This window comes from Lithobates pipiens, unplaced genomic scaffold (genome assembly GCF_037356315.1).
Source record: "Lithobates pipiens isolate NorthernLeopardFrog02 unplaced genomic scaffold, aLitPip1_a1.2 Scaffold_8, whole genome shotgun sequence".
NCBI classification, from domain to species: Eukaryota; Metazoa; Chordata; class Amphibia; order Anura; family Ranidae; genus Lithobates; species Lithobates pipiens.
This window is the reverse complement of record NW_027507903.1, coordinates 231,982,180-231,998,696: the sequence shown is the minus strand read 5'-3', so window position 1 is coordinate 231,998,696 and position 16,517 is coordinate 231,982,180.

The window sequence follows — 16,517 nt, the reverse complement described above, 5'->3', positions numbered from 1 at the left end:
CTTATTGGAGGGCGCCGCTCATCCCATTATGATTTTTACAGACCATAAGAACCTGGGGTACCTCAGGACAGCCAAGCGTTTAAGACCTCGGCAAGCCCGCTGGGCTCTGTTCTTCTCCAGGTTCAATTTCCATATTACATATAGGCCAGGTTCCAAGAATGGGAAGGCAGATGCACTCTCCCGAATGTTCCCGGACACCCCTGAAATGACAGAGCCAAGTATGATCCTATCTACCCAGAATTTTTTGCTTATACAACCTGACTTAAAGACCTTAATCAAGCAAGCCTCAACCCAGTGCTCTGGATCAGAAGTGTCCTCACTGAGAAATGAAGATGGATTTTTGTGGCACCAGGATAAAATTTTTGTTCCCCAGCCAGTCAGACTCCAGGTTCTAAAGATGTCACATGACCATAAACTTGCTGGGCATTTTGGGATACGAAGAACCACTGAACTTGTTCAACGCTCATTTTGGTGGGCCAGCCTAAGACAGGACTGCAGAAAGTATGTGAACTCTTGCACCATATGCCAGTGCAGCAAGGGTTGCAATGCCAAGCCATGGGGACTTTTGAGGCCATTACCTATTCCTGAACAACCTTGGAAAGAAATATCCATGGACTTTATAGTAGACCTGCCCCCCTACGGGGGATGCACCACCATCATGGTGGTGGTAGACCGCCTTTCCAAAATGGCACACTTCCTTCCGATGAGTGGCACACCCTCCGCCTCAGACACAGCAAACATGTTCATTAAAGAGATTGTCAGATTACATGGATTACCCGATAGTATTGTCTCTGATAGAAGGGTACAGTTCACCTCCAGGTTCTGGAGGGATCTCTGCAAATCTCTATCAATAGAAGTGTGTCTTTCCTCAGCTTACCACCCTCAGAGCAATGGTCAAACAGAGAGGACTAACCAGACCTTAGAACAGTACCTTCGGTGTTTCTGTACTTGCTCGCAGGATGACTGGATCTCCCTTCTTCCCTGTGCTGAGTTTGCATACAATAATTCTTTGCATGCAGCAATCAATCAGTCCCCTTTCTGGGCAAACTATGGATTCCATCCCTCCTTCCTTCCAAATACTATATCTGAAACTTCTGCTCCCGCTGTCCAGGATCGAATAAGGTTCATTCAATCCAACTATAAGTTGCTACAGGAGGCCATGCGAAAAGCCCAAGAGGACTATAAAAAGTTCCATGATAAAAGAAGAAGAAGGAATCCTGTCTTTAAGATTGGGGACAAGGTATGGCTTTCTTCAGTAAACCTCAAGCTCTCATGTCCCTCCCGGAAGCTCGGACCCAAATTCATCGGTCCCTTTGAAATCAAAAGAGAGATAAACCCGGTGGCTTTTGAGCTGGCACTACCCAATACTTACAAGATCCATCCAGTGTTCCACATATCCCTGCTTAAACCAGCTGTACCCAGTCCCTTCCCTGGAAGAGAAGAGCCACCTCCACCTCCAGTCTTGGTAGAAGGGGAAACAGAATTTGAGGTCGAAGCCATTATGGATTGCCGAAGGAGGGGTAGGCAGGTTCAGTACCTAATCAAATGGAAGGGGTACCCTCCCGAAGACAATTCCTGGGAGCCTGAAAACAATGTGCATGCTCCTAGACTTGTGCGAGACTTTCACAGAAGACATCCCGAAGCATTGGCCAGTTGGGGCATCCGGAGGCTACCCCTTGGGGGGGGGGCACTGTCAGGGAAATGGCCGTAGGAGAACGGGCTATAGTGTCAGTTGTCAGGGAGCCATCAGCAGGAGAAGGGCTCTAGGACCCAGAATCTCTGGCAGGAGAAGGACTTTAGGACCCAGTATCTCTACCAGCAGGTCACATGGGCCTATATAAGGAAGTCTGCTGGTGTCTGCAGTCTTCCTGTGTTCCTGAACCTCTGTGAAAGTTCTATTTGGATTCCTGTTGTGACCCGGCTTGTTCCTGACCTGTCTGATCTGCTCTTCTGGTTTTGACCCCCTGGCTTGCTTTACCGACTTGCTGTCTTCTCCTATACCTGATCCCGGCTAGTATCACGGACTTCGCTACAGTTATCTGTTCCTGCCTGCTTCCTGATACCAGACCTTTGATTCGTCCCCGTTTCTGCAACCTGCCTCATCCTTCTGCTGGATCTACTGTGTTTGACCCCTGGCCTGGCTTCCACTACTGCTCCTTACGCACACCTTGCCAAGTATTACCGAGGATTCTCATAGACTTTAACTCTGCTGTGCTTCCTGCATTACCTGGTGTCCTTCTGGTGCCCACCAGCTCTTATTTCCGGAATCCATCTGGCAACCTGTGCTTCTCTGGGCACTACACCCTCTGTACTCAACTTCAGGGGTGTACTGCACTCAGCCGCAAGGGGAGCCCTCTCGGCATTTCGGCCTCCAACCAGGTACGTGACACCTGTTCTGCCATCATACATCTTTCAAATGGTACTGTTTAAAATCGTTTTCTCCTATTATCTTGATATGTATTTGCAGAATGTAAAATTGTGCTTCAAATTGGAGAGTGTGTATTCATATATTTGTATGATGACACTTCTTACCTGTCCAGGAGGCTGCCAATAGTGTAAGTAAGCAGGGGCTGGTAAAAGTAACACACATTATTTATGCATTTAGCTCTCAATGAAGTGGAGAGGGTTACCTGTCCAAAACACCCCCCCCCCTCCACAATAACATTTTTACACTGGGCCATGAGAGGGGAGGAGGAATATGAAAAGTGGACCTTATATTGTTGTCTTTAAATACTCCTTAAAATAAATGTTATACTTATGTTGGCCAAGAATGTTTGTGTCTGATCTGCTTGCAATGTTTATGTGCAAAAGTACTAATTTATTTTTCTTGTTTGACTCCACAATTTCCTTCAACCCCAGAGAAATGGCAGCCTGTGGCAACCCACTTTGCCCAGTGGTGGGACTTTCCTAACTGAGATGGGGCAATGGATGGGAAACACATCCACATTGTCCCACCCCCCAACTCGGGGTCATACTATTATAATTACAAGGGGTTTAATAATATAGTGATGTTGGCGGTGGTGTCGACAACATATGAGTTCCTGTATGTGGTTGTGGAGAAGAATGCCCGGATGTCGGATGGTGGGGCCATCGACCAGATGGAGTTTTACAGATGGCTCCAGAATAGTGGCTTGGGCTTGCCACCTGCAGAAGACAACGTGGCTGGTCTTCCATCTGTGTTTCTTCGCTGATGAAGCATTTGGGCTAGGTGACCACCTCATGAGGCCATTTCTGATGAGGACCCTCACCCCGTACCAGAGGGTTTTTAATTACTGGCTGGCCAGAGCCAGAAGAGTGGTGGAGAATGCTTTCTGCATAATCACCAGCAGGTTCTACCTATTTCTAACACCCATACACATGGCGGAATATAAACTCAACCATATAGTGCTTGCCTGCGACATTTTGCATTATTTCCTAAGGAAACTATGTGGCCTTGGTTGGGCCTGAAGCCGGATTTCCAGATCACTTGAAGCTGGCCGTCCTGGTTTGCCCCCCCCAAAGCGCCCACAAAGTCAGACAAAAATATCTGGAGTACTTTGCGGGTAAGGGGGGCATTGATATGCCAGCAAATGTATAAAACATTTTTAAAATACATTTTGAATTTAAAATGAACTAATATTTAATTTGATTTCCTGCTTGTGTTTTTTTTAGCCGTCTCCTAGGTACTCCAATGGGCTTTTCTTTTTGGACATTTTCTTCAATAGTGCACATTTATTTATTTGATACACGAGGTGAAAATCTCTTCTTCAGCTAACTATTATGTTGTGGTCTGCTACACACACACATTGTTTTTGTTAATGTATGTAATGCATTATTGATAAAAAGAATCATCCATTTCAGCACCACAAATTAATTGTTTGGAGTCCTTAAAATGGCCTGAGTGGGGCTAATTTTAGAGCACTGTGTGGGTTATTTACTAAAGGCAGATCCACTTTGCACTACAAGTGTACTGAAATGGCACTTGTACTGCAAAATAGATTTGCCTTTAGTAAATAACCCCCATTGTCGCTGTAAACACCAAAAACTGGTATTGAGCATTGAAAGAAGAACCCACACATTGTTGAGTAAAAAACATTTATTATTTTGTGCACATTCACATGTGTGTTAGAAAAGGGTTTTTGAACAGACCAACATCTTTGATGTATAACATTATTATGGTTGACATTATAAATATCCTTTTTTTGGTTAAACAGGCATGTTTAAAACCATAACATACACAAATCAGGAACTTACGAAGTTCAACTTTTAAAAAGTGAAGTCAATATCAGACATTAGTATGTTAAAACTGTGTTGATCTTACCTTCATCAGATGGGTTGATGTCACCCCTGTAAAAGCCAAATTTTGAAGATGCACACAAATTGGGAGTGAAAATGTGGATTTCCCTCCTGATCCCATGCCTAATGTCAACATGTGCTAACTCACATCATGGGGGATCAATGGACGCATTTTGGGGTTGCAACCCCTTCCTCTCACCTACTTGAATTTGCGAAGAAGGAGTTGCACCACCAAAACGCATACCTTGATATCCCATGATGGCAGATAGCACATGTTGACACACTCTGTGCATCTTCAAAATTTGGCTTTTAAAATACTTTTAATCTTGAATTAAAATAAAAAAGTCCTTGACAAAAAACTATGCAATTTTTGTGCGTTTTAGATTCTGCCTAAAACATCAATGATGTTCTTCATTTTTTGTTGAACATCATTGATGTTTTCCTTTATCTTTTCTAAATCACAATTGCACACCATGATCTCCCCGATAAGGACATGTGCACTTGAACTTGTGAAATTAGTTTCTTCTTCCACAACATCCACATCACCTAAAAAGAATAAAACACACCATGTATTATAAATATTCAGGCACACATCTATTGCCTGAAGCTGTGGTCTCAGACACTCACCTGTTGTGGTCACTATTTCAACCATATCATGAACCTCTCCTCCCTCCACATTCTCAGGTTGTGGTGTGGTGACTTCCCCTTCTTTAGGAGGTTGGGGGGCCCTGGTGTCCTCTGATGTCCCGAGTCTTTTCTCCTATATGTGAATAAAAAAGTTATACTTAGCACACAGATATTTGAGGCAAGAAATATGAAACATTCCTTGAAGTGTAGTATAATTGTCTGTTTTGGCAGAGTTTCAAGCTGAAGACATGATTTTTTCCATTCCTTCAAGCTGGAATACTTACCTTTTTTGGTAACGTTTCCCACATGGAGACACCCCTAGTATCCGCTAGAACACCTGTGTGGGACATCCTAAAAAGAGTGTTCTGGTGTCCCACACTAGTGCTTCTGCATCCAGATGTGTAAATAGTAGGCATGTGCATTCGTTTTCATCTGAATGCATTTTCTTCCGAATTTCGGGTATGTTCATTATTGTTTTAACAAAACGTGCAGAATCCGAAAACCAAAAGATCCAACATAAACAAATGCTTTATTTTCATTTTCGTTGCAACACCAATTCGATATAGATAAGAGATTCAACTTGACGCTGACAACAATCTGTGTCCATCGAACCTGTGGTCAAATGTGCCTAACCTTAGCTCTATTAGTTCAAGATTATGCTACATAGAGAGAAAAGATTTGACATGAAGATTAGACGAAGCAGTCGTCATGAGTGGACATTTATAGTCAAACGATCCGCCCATAGGCTACAGAAGAATTCTAATGTTGGTTGACTAGTAATAATAATGAATATAACTATTACTAGTGTCATACAACATTAGAATTCTACTGTAGATGATAGGAAGAACATTCGACCAGAAATGTACGATTGCGGCGTCGTACAGTTTAGCTGCTCCGTCAAATATTCTTAGAACATTCGACAGACACCATAAGCCTTCAATGACAGATTCGACCTTAATTATTTCGGATTTTCGGACTGATGAATTTTTTAACTAAACAAAATAAATAAAAAGGAATTTTGGGAGTAACTAAATAAATGTATTTTTTGGACGAAAACTAAATTCTGAAAAACAAAATATTTCAGTGTGCACATGTCTAGTAAATAGATGCTGAGTGTCCTGTCCTTACACTGAATCAAGTTTGCATTTCTTTCTAGTTACAAACCCATCTAGGCAAGAAACTTCTTTTAATACAAATAGGCCTGAATAAATGTAGTTAACCTGCACCTGCCAAAAACATTGTATTAGTGAGCGAACGAACAGTGTTTACTATGAACGATTACTGTGCCCACTAACCTGAAACTTGCCATTTCAATCACTATTTTAAACTGTACAACAGTAAAGAAAAGCACATGGAGCAATACTAAAGTGATAATAATAATAAAAGGAAGACACAACAAAATACTTACTTTTTTGCAGCACTCTTGATTCTTCTTTACTGATCCTGCTCCCTCAATTTGAGGTCTGACCATTGTTTTCTCAGTTGATCCTTGGATCGCCATACCCCAAAATTCTTCTGCAGACTTTTCACAACTTTACTCATTTGGGTTTCTGTATGATCCATACTTCTCCCAAAAAAATTGATACATGTCCCCTGGGGCAGGACCCGGGTCCCTAAACACTTTATGACAATAACTTGCATATTTTAACCCTTAACCCCTTGGGCAGGGAGTTTTGGGAGCGGTGTATACACCACTCAAAAACTGCCCCAAAAGGTGCTGCTTGCAGGACTTTTCAGAACGTCCCACAAGCGCACCACCCCAGTGTGAAAAGTCACACTGAAATGAATGGGGATGCGCTAAAATGTCTGAAAATCGCCTCAGTGTGAAAGCAGCCTGACATTAATTGTTATTTTCAGTAACTGCAAATAGGGTCTATTGATCTGGTTAAAAACAAGATCAAAAGCATTCAGTCAGCAAATCAGAAACCCCTCCAGGTCAGCGACTGGTATTTCGGGAATTGAAGTTTTAGCTCATAATAACTCCTTTTCTTAAGAACATTCGTTATTATGTAAGGGTGGATCTAGAACATAGTGTGCATTATTGCATGCATGGAAGCCACCTAGATGCATAATAAAAATTGACCATAGAGTATATACTGGATGGGAGGAGTGTCCATATGCTTGCTTTGGCAGAAATAGATTTTTGAGAATTTTGAATGGGACTCTGAATGCTTCTGTTGCTTTCGAGCATTTTATTAGATTTTGCCATCTCTTCTGGGATCCAATAAATACTATTCTTTGGAAAAACCAAGTTGCTGCAGAAATTCATTTGGATTGGAGGATTTTGTGGTGTACCTGTCTGTCCATTCTTGTTTCCAATAGTACCAATAATAATTACATGAAATTATTAGTCATTACTCCTTATTTACAATATTAACCCCTTCCCGCCGAGCGTACGCAGATCTGCGTACTCGGCTTCCGGGGGGTATACTGGGATGATGCCCGCACCTGCAGGCATCATCCCGGTACCGTTTTTTGCAGCAGGCGATTGGCTTTCCAGCCATAACAACCGATGCGGCTAAAAGCCGCTCGGCTGTTATACCGGAGGAGCGGGAGGGGACGTCCCCCCCTCCCGCCGCCTCTCGCCGCTGTTACCGGTGCTCCCGCTCGATCGGGAGCACCGATTAGCGATCCGTCGGCTCTGGCTGCTGGGGAGGAACTGGAACGAAGCCGTAATCGGCTTCGTTCCAGTCTCCTCATCGTAAACGCGGAAGCGACGTCATGACGTCACTTCCCGTTTACTCGGCTGCCAATGGCGCCGGTTTTAAAAAAATATCCGGTATTCAGAATCGCCGTTTTCGGCGATCTGAATACATTGAAGTGTAAAGGAGGGGTGGGGGGTCTTTTAGACCCCCGATCCCTCCATAAAGAGTACCTGTCACCACCTATTACTGTCACAAGGGATGTTTACATTCCTTGTGACAGCAATAAAAGTAATCAAATTTTTTATTTTTTTTTAAAAACAATTTAGTTTTTTTAAAATAAATAAAATAAATAAAAAAATAAAAAAAAAATTTTCAAAGCGCCCGCCGTCCCCGCGAGCTCGCGAAGCAAAGAAAACGCATACGGAAGTCGCGCCCGCGTATGTAAACGGTGTTCAAATCACACATGTGAGGTATCGCCGCGATCGTCAGAGCGAGAGCAATAATTCTAGCAGTAGACCTCCTCTGTAACGCTAACCTGGTAACCGTAAAAAAAATTTAAAGCGTCGCCTATTGAGATTTTTAGGTACCGTACTTTGTCGTCAATCTACAAGTGCGCGCAATTATAAAGTGTGACATGTTTGGTATCTATTTACTCGGCGTAACATTATCTTTCACATTACGCAAAAAAATTGGGCTAATTTTACTGTTTTTTTTTTTTTTTATTCATGATAGTGTCCCTTTTCCCAAAAAGTTGCGTTTAAAACACCACTGCGCAAATACCGTGTGACATAAAATATTGCAACAATCGCCGTTTTATTCTCTAGAGCCTCTGCTAAAAAAATATATATAATGTTTGGGGGTTCCAAGTAATTTTCTAGCAAAAAATATGGATTTTAACTTGTAAACACCAAATTCCAAAAATAGGCTTAGTCATGAAAGGGTTAATAACTGCTAAGAAAACTTTTTTTTGCCCTGAGACAATGTTGAAATATGTTTTTGTTGGGGGAGCAGTTGAGAATCATACTACAAAAGAAAAGCCTTTTATTTTAACTGACTTTTTTTGGGGGGGGGGGGGGCTGCCACTGATAATGTGTACAAAGATAAATAAAAAATGTTCATGTATACAATGTGGTGTCCCTGTTGGGAGTTGCACAAACGACCGTTAGAGATTCTATTAACAGCATACACAGCATTAAAGCATTCCACAAAACTGTAATTTAAAGGATTTGTGTCATGTTGCCCTTGAATGCACAATAAATAGCCCCTTCCAATCTCTGTATTAATTTGTAATTTAAAAAAGTAACATGTTCCTCAGAAATATGGTGGGCTTCCCATGCCATTTTCTTGCATTTGGCCATTGTAGTTATGTGAAATGTTTCCCTTTGACTTTAAGATTTTACATCTTCCGAATTCTGAACATTTTTACCTGTTTGGCCAAACTGCCTGAAAATTGAATAGAGGCCTATTCAAAAACACTAATCTTTACAGTTTTCTGGAGGAGAGCAGCACAACCCAATGAGCATGCAGGTGATAAAGGAAATCACAAAGAAGCAATAGAAAATAACAGTAGAAAAAGTGGTTGACCATAATTATTATTATTAATAATAATAATAATAATACTAACTGTATGAATATTAGAATTATGAGAAATTAAGTAACATTTTAATATGTTGGAGGACATTGAAATGTATTTTATTTTCACTTTTTGCAATGTAATATGCATAAAGTTAGTTCACCAAGGGGAATATACAGTATTTCTAATAGAACTAGTTCCCCCACAAACGGGATTTTTAGGCAGCAAGAGACAGTAATAGAAGCCAATAGAAGTAGTATAAAAGGTATTTTAATATTAATTGGTAAAAACAAACATGAGCTTCACCTGAACACTTGAATAACAGACAAAATCATGTATATAAAGTACATATAATGTCACATGGAAGTAAAATAGCAGACACAGCTATGTTACACTGTATGGGTAGATAACAGTGAGAGCATAAAACTAACGCGTTTCAACCCCAAAGGGGGTCTTCTTCAGAGATGGTGGTCTGTTAAAAGAAAAACAAGATTACACTGAATAAATGAATCCGGTGTTATACATGTTAGGGATACCCAATATTAATTTAAAATGGTTTACCCAATAATGTACTTCCAGGTAGATAAGGTGGATTATAGTGCTTCGGATAAGATTCCCCCATAGGGCAATGTCTCAATTTCCTTTACGCATCTTGAGTAGTACCTGGTCCGTATGTGTTGCCAAGATGCCAGAGGGAAGAGGAGGCAGCGTCACAAACCCACTGGCGTGACTCGCGGGAGGTCACACTATTACCTTGCCCCCCCAGAAGAGGAAACTCCGGGGGGGTAGGTGCGAGTAAGGGTACACCGAAGATATGGCGAGTGACACCTGCAGCGAGATCCCAACAGCAGGCAAAAAATTAATTAATTAAAAGCGAGGATTATTTAATATTGGAAACATGGAGTGCATATATGATATGAGGTTAATGATATCATATCCTCATTATGTATGCCAAAGGTTGTATACATGTGTATATATATATATATATATATATATGTGCACCCCCGATTGTCCAAATATCCATATAGCATGCTTTCTAAGGCCAGGACAGAGAAAGAAAAAAGAGGGGGAGGGGGGCCATGCCTGGGAGTCCAAGGAGCCTAGGAAAAAGGGGAACGAAGGAAAAGATAGCCAGAGATGAGTGAGTGTGTAAATGTGTGCTGCTGTGTGAGCCATGACACAGAAGAGAAGGGGGATGGAGAAAAGAGGAAAGGGGGAAATGAAAAGGTGATGAGAAGTGGACTGGTGAAAAACGGTGTGAGTGTGCACTCAAGCAGAGAAAGAAAGAATGAGCAAAGGAATGGTGAAAAAGTGAAAAAAATATATAAGAATCATGCAACAAAAAAAACACCGCATGTGAAGGTGTGCAAAAACAAGATGCGCTGAAGTGGGTGACAGTAGTAGGGGACATAGTCAATAAGAGTGTCAAGTGCATGATGATATATACATACAAAAAAAGTGTATATGTGTAATGTGTGAGAAAATACCAAACAGGTATATTAGCCTCATTAGAACAGCCAGGCAGGTGGTGAGATTATTACCTGGATTGTAAGACCTAATGGGAGACTGTTCCAGAAGGTAAAGATGAGGGACGGCGACTTAGGCGTTAATCCACAAAGGGTAACTGGCGCAGTCCCTACAACATGTTTCCTGTAATCTGTAAATTAATTAGATCAGTCCGCATATTAAACATCCAGTAAAAAGGCTTATTTTGGTGCAGTACGTCACCAAATATAGGTCAAATACAAAGGGAAAATAAGTGCTCACCAAACAACAGGTACAAGTTTCTTTCCTCCTGGATGAATGTACACCTCCTATGAAGGCAGGTTTGTATATAAAGCCTGGAGATTGGCTACAGGTGCATACGCCCACCAATCAACCGGTGTATCCCGAACGCATTGGCTGCCTGAATAGGATCAGCCTCGTGTGGCCGCCCCGGCGTCCTGGAAGGCCGGAAACCGGCCCCGAAATGACGTCGCTTCCGTCGCAAACACGTGGCGTCACAACGTCACGCACGTCCGCTCGATCGAACGAACGCGCGCGAAGTATATGTCACGCACGTTCGCCCAAATGAGCGGACGCGCCTGAGATGTGCGCCCGGAAGTGTCCGAGGATGCCGCCGGCAAGGGAATATGTGTCCACCATCCCTCAACAAGGGGGAGGGGGAACCAGTGGAAGGGCCTGTCTGTAAAATACAGGCAGAAACCACTCCTACCCTTGCCGGGGAGTCAGTACAGGGGGCAGACCCAATTGTCCCCTCCAATAGTACCAATAATAATTACATGAAATTATTAGTCATTACTCCTTATTCACAATATTAATAACTGCTAAGAAAACTTTTTTTTGCCCTGAGACAATGTTGAAATATGTTTTTGTTGGGGGAGCAGTTGAGAATCATACTACAAAAGAAAAGCCTTTTATTTTAACTGACTTTTTTTTGGGGGGGGGGCTGCCACTGATAATGTGTACAAAGATAAATAAAAAATGTTCATGTATACAATGTGGTGTCCCTGTTGGGAGTTGCACAAACGACCGTTAGAGATTCTATTAACAGCATACACAGCATTAAAGCATTCCACAAAACTGTAATTTAAAGGATTTGTGTCATGTTGCCCTTGAATGCACAATAAATAGCCCCTTCCAATCTCTGTATTAATTTGTAATTTAAAAAAGTAACATGTTCCTCAGAAATATGGTGGGCTTCCCATGCCATTTTCTTGCATTTGGCCATTGTAGTTATGTGAAATGTTTCCCTTTGACTTTAAGATTTTACATCTTCCGAATTCTGAACATTTTTACCTGTTTGGCCAAACTGCCTGAAAATTGAATAGAGGCATATTCAAAAACACTAATCTTTACAGTTTTCTGGAGGAGAGCAGCACAACCCAATGAGCATGCAGGTGATAAAGGAAATCACAAAGAAGCAATAGAAAATAACAGTAGAAAAAGTGGTTGACCATAATTATTATTAATAATAATAATAATAATAATAATAATACTAACTGTATGAATATTAGAATTATGAGAAATTAAGTAACATTTTAATATGTTGGAGGACATTGAAATGTATTTTATTTTCACTTTTTGCAATGTAATATGCATAAAGTTAGTTCACCAAGGGGAATATACAGTATTTCTATTTTTTTATATTACACACAGTTACATGCATACATTAATATTTAAGCTAAACACTGGTACCATGGAATTTAGTCAAAAAACAGAATAGTTTTTTTTTCAATCTGAAACATTGTAAATCATGTTAAAATATAACTAAAGGCAAAACTTTTTTATTTAATTTTGGATAGAGGGGAGAGGGATTAGAACTTTCTTTGCCCCAGTTAGGGAGATTCATCCTCTCTATTTGTTCTTTTTACCATTATAATTGAAAGTGAAAGTAAAAGAGAATCACAAACTTTGGTGCTTTCCTCAGGAAAGTAATAGAGTAAAAATCGTCCAATGAGGACACTAGTTCTGGTGGCCTGGGAGTTCCCAAAAGACTTTCTTAATTTGCTCTCACTTCCTGTCTTGGCTATGGGACAGGAAGTGAAGGTAAATCTCCCCATTGGGACAAAGAGGGAAAAAAATACAGGGTTATAACACTCTCTTACTCTATCCAAAATGAAAAAATATGTTTTGCCTATAGTTCTATTTTAAGGGCACATAGGATATTATCACAGCACATGAGACCGCGATACCCATAAATAACTCCAGGACGTTGCAGAGCAGAGCAGTGTGCCAGGACCGCTGCGGGGGCTTTGATCTGAGGTGAGTATTTCATAATGAGCTAGTATGCTATGCATAGTAGCTTATTATGCCTTTGTCTTGCAGAGTTTTTTTTTTGTTTATTTAGTTTTTTGTGGGTTTACAACCACTTTAACAACTTATTCAGAGAGGGATGCATAAACTATACCTTAAGATATTCTATACATGCACTGACAGTTTGTTGAACTCAAGGGACACTTGGGTAAAATGGCCAGTAAAACTATGATAACCCTAATTATATATTTTTTTTCTCTTTGATCACATTAGTAGTAGTAGTTGGTTAGTAGTTAGTAATTAGTATCTGTCAGCCCTTGTACACACGGTCGGACATTCTGACAACCAAATCTGTTGGATTTTGTCCAACGGATTTTGTCTGACGGATTTTGTCCGAAACTGTTGCATACACACGGTCGGACAAAGTTTCGGAAAATCCGATTGTACATAACGTGATGACGTTATTTCGTTACGACGGGACTACGTTCAGGCTAGTAGCCAATAGCTTTGGTCTAGGAATTTGATCTAAGCATGCGTGGCACCTTGTCCGTCGGAGTAGGCTACACATGATCGGAGTATGTCCGATCGGAGCAGTTTGTCGGAAAATATTTCCGGCAAGTTGGAAAATTTGGTCCGACGGATATTCCGACGGAAACAGTCCGATGGAGACCACACACAGTCGGATTATCCGACAAAACGGTCCGATAGGACACATTCCGTCGGAATCTCCGACCGTGTGTACAAGGGCTTAGAGTAGATACATAAGGAACAGTAATTCAATACTGCCATACGGTTGGCTGAAATAGAACCTGGCTAGTTGGAAGGCTTATTTGCTATAAAGTTAGTAATTTTTATTTACTAGACTCAGTGGTTTTCAAACTAAAGATAAGTTAGATGTCTAAAATCTTAACTAAAAAGAAGCAATAGTTTTTAAATGTTCTTCTCTATATCAAGTGTCTTTAAACAGTCATTAAAATTGGATCATGGTAAATTAAATGTTAAACATTTAGTAAAAGGCTATTAAAACTGTTCCATTGAATTAGCGTTGAAGACTTTTTAACTGATGTCTAAAAATTATAGTTTCAAGATTGTAAAACACAATTTTTATAGCAAGTAACACGCACTCAAAGATTTTTAACATCTTTTAATCAGTATCTTTTCTTTTTTTCACAAAACATTTGAGAAGTAAATTTAAAGTTATGTGGCACAAAAGTATCTCTTTCAATTTAGCATAGCCAAAATATTAGCGAGTTTATGTTTATTTTTCAGTACTGTGTAAGCTGCACATAATACAATATTTATTTATTACATGAAATAGGCTATTGCACATACAGTATGATTGTTTGAACAATTAGTACTTTTGTTTGGATTGGTTCCATTAGGGGTTAAGAGACCCTCTTTTTCTAACAGTAGCTTCACCCTATTCTTAAGACCAAATTATGGGCATTACTGTGAGGGAGATAACAGCCAGCAATGAGCCACATCCCCTCTATAATATGACTGTTCTTTTACTTATGAATGAAAAAGGGTTGATCTTCATTTATAATAGCAAAAGATCACAGCTTTGCACCTCTGCATTTCAATCTGCAGCTGCTTGTACAAATACACAGCCCTGGTCAAAAGATAACACAGCAATGCAGCACTGTGTGATCTTTCAGTTTTATGAATGAATGGTCAGCATTATTAGGACCAATTCTGTGTATGACACAGCCCACATAGGACTGGTTGTTTATTCATAAAAGTGAAAGTCTTTTGTAACTGGCAGCACTGGTCTTCAGGACATCTGTCACCTTTTTAGCAGTATGGTCAGATGGGGGTGGGGACTGTCTGACCAGGCCACTTAGCAATAGATGCCAATGGGACCAAGTGCTACAGGCCCTTAGTCCCCTAAAGCAGTGGTCATCAACTCTGTCCTCAGGGCCCACAAACAGGTCAGGTTTGCAAGATAGCTGAAATAAATCACAGGTGCTATCATTTTCTGCTCAGTGATTGCAGTATTCTAGACAGTATTTACCCAAGGAAAAATGTGGCCTATTGGTGGGCCCTGAGGACAGGGTTGATGACCACTGACCTAAATGACTGAATAAAAGTTGTAGAAGTCTAGTGAAGCCATTGTGTTATAAAGTGCAATTATGTTAATGCTACTCTCTATGCTATCATTATAATTGTTTTACTGTAAGGATGAGCCAAACACCCCCTGGTTCGGTTTGCGCCAGAAGTTGCAAACAGGCAAAAAATTTAGACAAACTCATGAACACCATTAAAATCTATGGGACACGAACATGAAAAATCAAAAGTGCTAATTTTAAAGGCTTCTATGCAAGTTATTGTCATAAAAAGTGTTTGGGGACCTGGGTCCTGCCCCAGGGGACATGTATCAATGCAAAAAAGTTTTAAAAAAGGCAATTTTTTTCAGGAGCAGTGCTTTTAATAATGCTTAAAGTGAAACAATAAAAATGTAATATTCCTTTAAATATCATGCCTGGGGGTGTCTATAGTATGCATGTGAAGTGGCTCAGTTTTCCTGTGTTTAGAACAGTACCACAGCAAAATTACATTTCTAAAGGAAAAAAAGTCATTTAAAACTGATCGCGGCTCTAATGAATTTTCGGGTCTCGGCAATATAGATAAAACTAATTGAAAAGAAGGGCATGGGTTCCCCCCCTTTGGGTCTGGTATGAATATTAAGGGGAACCCCAAACTAAATTTTTTTAAAAATGGCGCCCCATAATCCATAAGAGACCCTTATCCAAGCACGCAACCTGGCAGGCCGCAGTAAAAGAAGAAAGACGGGAGGGCGCCCCCTTCCTGAACTGTACAAGGCCACATGCCCTCAACATGGGGAGGATGCTTTGGGGTCCCCCTCAAAGCATCTTGTCCCCATGTTAATGAGACAAGGGCTTCATCCCCACAGCCCTTGTCTCATTAACACCAGATCCCCACCCCCAGATCCCAGCCTCCCCCATATGGGAATTGGTAACGTGTACATTGTACCCTTACCATTTCATAAAAAAGTGTCAAAAAAGGTAAAAAAGACAGGAGACACTTTGGGACAAGTCCTTTATCTAAAAAAGGAATAAATAAATGTCCCACGATGTAGATCCATCTCACGCCACCTGACGGAGGTAATTTTTTTTTACAAAAATGCCACAACAGCTCCATCTCCATGGGAGGCTCCCGCCAAATGACGCTTCTTCTTGGTGACAGCTGTTATATAGCTGAGGGCGGGGCCACCCAGGGACATAAACAGGTGGCCCGCCCCCTCTGACGCCACATTAGAGGAAGGCGTTTGTCACCCGTTTATCTCACCTAGTGACCCCGCCCTCAGCTATATAACAGCTGCCATCGAGAAGAACCTTCACTCTGTGGGCGCCTTCCATGGAGGCAAAGCTGTTGCAGCTCTTTTTTTCTTTTTTGGCTCGTCGAACAGCATGAGATGGATCTACATAGCGGGACATTTTTGTTTTTGAATTTTTTTACACTTTTTTGTGAAATGGTAATGGGTAAAATGTACCCATTACCAATTCACTTAGTGGGGCCAGGATCCCCTTGTTAAAGGGGGCTTCCAGATTCCATTAACCCCCCCGCATCCAGACCCCCACAACCACCAGGCAAGGGTTGTGGGGATGAAGCCCTTGTCC